Consider the following 6,000-nt stretch of genomic DNA (forward strand, 5'->3'; position numbering starts at 1 on the left):
CAGCTTTTGTGCTCCTGAGATGCTGCTTGGCCTGCTGTGTTCATCCAGCCTCACATTTTATTAATTTGGAATTCTCCAGCATCTGCAGTTCCCATTATCTCAGCTCCTGGGCTGAACCAGGTTGTATTTCTGCTCACTCACTCTGAGCCAATCTGGATGCTCACAGTAATCCCTGCCTTGGGTTTGCATAACTTGCCTTTTTGCATTCTGCCCTATCAGCCAGTGATACCAGGCTCACAGTACAGCTAGGTCCTCCTGAAGTGCCAAAATGATGCCACCCGAAGGTTGCAGGAACAGCAACTCATATTCTGCTTGGGAACCCTGCAGCCCAATGGTATCAATGTGGACTTCACATGCTTCAAAATCCCCCCTCCCCCCCCCCCCCCCCCCCCCCCCCCACCACGGCATCCCAAACCCAGCCCAGCTCGTCCCCGCCTCCCTAACCTGTTCTTCCTCTCACCTATCCCCTCCTCCCATCTCAAGCCGCACCTCTGTTTCCTACCTACTAACCTCATCCCGCCTCCTTGACCTGTCCATCCTCCCTGGACTGACCTATCCCCTCCCCACCTCTCCATCTATACTCTCCTCTCCACCTATCTTCTTTTCTCTCCATCTTCGGTCCACCTCCCCCTCTCTCCCTATTTATTTCAGAACCCTCTCCCCATCTGATGAAGGATCTAGGCTCAAAACATCAGCTTTTGTGCTCCTGAGATGCTGCTTGGCCTGCTGTGTTCATCCAGCTTCACACTTTGTTATTTTGGATTCTCCAGCATCTGCAGTTCCCATTATCTCTGATCACAGTACAGCTGTTTTGCTGTGCCATTTGACCCAGATGCAATGCCAAGAAGCTTGAGAAGTAGCTGTCACTCAGGGCGCCTGGCACAGGAAGTCAAAGGCATTCCCTAACAGTTTAGGATTTTGGACGTGGTCAGTCAGCCCTGATCAGAGACAGGATTCTCTCCACATAAGGGGTGAAGAGCTGAATGTTGAACAGTCTGTCACCCATTCTGACTTTTTCTTCCTCTTCTTGCTGTAATGTGAGATAGTCAGGTATTCCTGAAGATGAAAGTGTGTGGCACAGCTGTGCAAGTGTGAAGGTGGCCTCAGTGAGTGGGTGAGCAGTGCAAAGGGATGTGGGGCTTAGTGGTTTTGGGGGTTGCATGGGTGACAACAAGTACAGAAGATTTTGCAGGTAATAGTGATAGTGATGGAGTACGAGCCTTGATCGGAGATGGGTACAGTACATAGAACATAGAACATAGAACATTACAACACAGTACAGGTCCTTCGGCCCTCGATGTTGTGCCGACCTGTCATACTGATCTGAAGCTGATAAGTAGCAGAGAGACAGTGAATATGTGGTTTTGGAGAGAAGATGGTGGTACTTATGCTGGCGAAATGGAGAATGTCATTGACATTCTTGTGGCACTGTTAAGTGTCAGGCAATTCCAAACTACTGAGACTGCACTGACCCAGGAAACAATCTCAGACCAGGCTGGCATGGTCTCCCAGCTACTGCTAGAGGAAGTGGAAATCCACTTCTGCACCATCCTGCCCAGCAGGACCTCCAGGCCCCTGCCTGCAAAGTGACAGCAGAGGCAGGAGGACGTGATTACACTGGGGAAACCTTACATTGGCAATGTCAACTATAAACATGGACAATGCACCAGCCATTGGAGGGTGGATGCATCCAATGTATGATACCATTGGCAGTCTGAACTTAGAGTCACTTTGATACCTTCCAGATATTAGAATAGAATCAGGTTGAGTATTAGCTTTGAGTCAGGAGCACACATTCTGAGCCAGAGGCCATTAGTTGAGAGTCACTTTGGGGATCTATCTGTCACTTTGTACAGTGCAGAGGAAGTGCTAACTTGTTTATTGCTGTAAAAAACCATCTGTTCATTCTTGTCCTTTAAGGAAGGAAATCTCCCATTGTTTTCATTTCTTCATTTCTGAAGAAGGGTCTAGGTCTGAAACGTCAGCCTTCCTGCTCCTCTGATGCTGCTTGGCCTGCTGTTTTCATCCAGCTCTACGCCTTGTTATCTCAATCTTCCATTGTTATCTGGTCTGGTCCACATGTGACTCCAGACACGTAGCAATGTGGTTTCTTCTAACTGCTCTCTGGGCAATTAAGGATGGTCTCAGCCATTCTATCACACCTATGCCAGCTAGTGGATAAGGGCCTGAGGATGCATGGATTGGCAATTCCACCCTGTTAGCCCTAAATGTGTCAGCAGTCCTTTATATCTTCACCAGAGGATTACATCATACATTTTTGCATATTTCTATGGCATTTTATAATGTTCATAACCTCATCTACGTAATTAGTGCAGTGTGGAAACAAGACATTTGGCCCAACAAGTACAAACCGAACTTCTGAAGGGCATCCTACCCAGATTCATTGCCTTACACTTTCCCTATAACCTTACTTTTCCCATGGCTAATGCACTTAACCTGCACATCCCTGAATGCTGGGGCAATTTAGCTCAGCTAATCCACCTAACTTGCACATCTTTGGACTATGGCAGGAAACCGGAGTACCTGGTGGACACAGATGTGGGGCAAACGTATAAACTCCACACAGACAGTTACCCAAAGCTGAAATCAAACCCAGGTACCTGGCGCTGTGAGGCAGCAGCGTTAACCACTGTGCCACCCCATATCTGTGCTGCTCAAGAAAGAAAGTCCAATTCTTATTTTCATTCCATCATAGGATGTGAGAATTATTAGCTAGGCCAGCATTAACTGCCTATCTCTAATTGCCTTGGAAAAGGTAATGGTATGCTGCCTTCTTAAACAACTACAGTCCATAGTGTACAAAATGCCCACAGTGCTCGTTGGAAGGAAGTTCCCAGATTTTTACCCGATGACACCAAAAGAAATGGTGATGTAGTTCCAAGTTAGGATGGTATGTGACTTGCAGGAGATGGTGCTACAATTGATATCAAGAAATAGCTGGATGCTGGATAATGAAAAAGCTGGGAGACAACATTCCAACATTCCAATGTGTCTGTTGCCCTTGTCCTTCTAGCTAGTAGAGGCTATGAATTTGGAATGTGCTCTCAACGGAGGATTGGTATATTGCTACAGTGCTTCTTGTAGATGGCACACAACATTAAAACTGTATATTGGTGTTGGAGGGTGTGAATGTTCAGGGTGGGATGACGTCCCATTTAAATATGCTTCTTTGCCCCTGATGCTGTCAAATATCTTGAGCCTTATTGAAGTTGCACTCATCCAGGCACGTAGACTGCATTCTATCGCATTCTTTACTTGTGCCCTGCAGATGGTGAACAGGCATTGCGGAATCAGGAGGGTGGGTTACTCACCACAGACCTGACCTGCTCATGTATTCACAGTATTTATTTCTGGTTAATGATAGCTCCCAGGATATTGACCATGAGGTAATTCAGTGATGGAAATAAGACAGAATGCCAAGGGATGATGTTTAGAATCTTTCTTGTTGGAAATTATGTTTGCCTTCAGCTTGTGTGGTGCAAATGTTATTTGGCACTTAACAGCCCAAGTTGCTGTCCAGGTCATGCTGCATTTGTACATTGACTATCTCAATGTCTGAAGAGTTGCAAAAAATTACTGAACATTGTGCAATTATCAGTGAACATCCCCATTTCTGACTTAAAAATAGAGGGAAGGTAATTGATGAAGCAGTTGAAGATGTTCGGGCTGAGGACACTACCCTGTGGAACTCCTGCAGAAATGTCCTGGAGCTGAGGTGACTGACCTCCAACAACCATGGCCATCTTCCTATGTGTAATGTGTAACCCAAACCAGCAGAGATCACCCCCTGAATTGCCATTGACTCCATTCAATTTTGCTGAGGCTCCTTGAGGCCACACTTGGTCAAATGCATCCTTGATGTCAAGAGCTGTCATTCTCACCTCACCTCTGGAATTCAGTTTTTTTGTATATTTCAATGAAGTTTGTAAAGAAGTCAGGATCTGAGTGGCACTGATAGAACCCAAACTGGGTAACAGTGAGCAAATTATTTGTTTACTGATTGTGAACACTCTTGAAATCTCCTTCCATCACATTGCTGATGATAAAGAGTTGTGTTGGATTTGTTCTGCTTTTTGTGGACATCCCTGGACCACACTATACATTGCTGGGTGGAAGCCAATGTTGTAGACGTACAGAAACAGGTAGGCAAGCTCTGAAGCATATGTCTTCAATACTATTGTTGGAATGTTGTCTCCCAGCTTTTTCATTATCCAGCATCCAGCTATTTCTTGATATCAATTGGAGTGAATTGAATTGGTTAAAACTGTGGATACTGGGGGCATCTCGAAGAGGACAGAAGTAGATCATCAGCTTAGCATGTTTGAAGATGGACACAAATACTTGCACTTTATCTTGTACATTGATGTGGTGCTCCCTGTCATTGAGGATGTGGATACTTGTGGAAAGACCAGTTAATTGTCTACCACCATTCATGACTATGTGTGGTAGCACTGCAGAGCTGAAATCAGATCCATTATTTCTGATCCGTCTTACCTCTGTCTATCATTTGCTGCTAATGCTGTTTGCCACTCAAGGAGTCCTGTTTTTTGGTTTCACCACATTGACATCTCATTTGTAGCATAATTGGTGCTTCTCCTGGCATGACCTCCTGCACTTTCAATTGAACCAGGGTTGATCACCAGTTTTGACGGTCCCTTAGGCCAGTTCAGTCATTCTGGATGTGAGTTTGCTCGTTGAGCTGGAAGGTTAGTTTTCAGACGTTTCGTCACCATTCTAGGTAACATCATCAGTGAGCCTCCGCTGAAGCGCTGGTGTTATGTCCCACTTTCTATTTACCTGTTTAGGTTTCCTTGGGTTGGTGATGTCATTTCCTGCATTGGTGATGTCATTTCCTGCTCTTTTTCTCAGAGGATGGTAGATTGGCTCCAAATCAATGTGTTTGTTGATGGAGTTCCGGTTAGAATGCCATGCTTCTAGTTCCATCATTATTGGTGTTATCAAGCAATTCTTGGTGATGGACATTGAAGTCCCTGACACAGAGCACATTCTGTGTCCTTTCCAGCCTCAGTGTTTCCTCCAAGTGATTTCCAACATGGACAGGTATTGTTTCATCCACCAGGGGTGGCTGGGCGGTGGGTGGTGGTGGGGCTGATATTGGAGCGCCCGATGATCAAAAGGAGCTCCCTTTGTCTGATGTTTGACCTGATGGCTTGAGACTTCAACACGTCAAAGTCAAGGCTGAGAACTCCCCAGGCAACTCACTCTGAAGTGTACAAAACCGAACCAGTACCTCTGATCTGGTGGTTCTGTTTTGCCAGTAAGACAGGACATACCCAGGGATAGTGCTGAAGGTGTCAGGAACAATTGTCTGTATGGTGTAATTCAGTGAATATGTCAGGCTATTACTTGACTAGTCCATGCAATAGCTTTCTCATTGCGAGAGGAGAAAAAGCTTCATGCAGCAAAATGTGGCACAATAACACTGCAAGGATGAGAAGATAGTATAAATTGAGATTTACTATTGAATCTGGCATGTAATCCTACATCCTCTTTGTACCCAGGACTGCAGTGGTTGGAAGTAATCAGTGGTGAATCAGTGGAGATATATATGGAGATAGTAATAATAAATACTAACAAAGTTGCATAATATGCAGACTTCCAAACGTAATTGATTGGAGGGTAAGTGATTGCAACATTATTTATTGTACTATCATCAGCTACAATGATAGAAGTACCCAAATACTTGCTTTTGAAATGTTATTTAATTTAAACATGTTATATTCCACACTAGTTGACAATATTTTCATCAAAACATTATAAAGTCCAATTGCCAGGTGCTTCCTGAGATATAGCAGCATTCTTTCATTTATATGGTGCGATTATTTTCATTTTATTTCTGTCACACATACTGAGTCCGTGACTGGAAGTAAAAGTGATTTTCGGATCATGGAAATGAGTCACAGCTTGCAGTGTGTAAAGAAAAGAGAATTTAACTCTGAGTACAGTGTTAAGATTAAT

This window comes from Stegostoma tigrinum, chromosome 21 (assembly GCF_030684315.1).
Source record: "Stegostoma tigrinum isolate sSteTig4 chromosome 21, sSteTig4.hap1, whole genome shotgun sequence".
NCBI classification, from domain to species: Eukaryota; Metazoa; Chordata; class Chondrichthyes; order Orectolobiformes; family Stegostomatidae; genus Stegostoma; species Stegostoma tigrinum.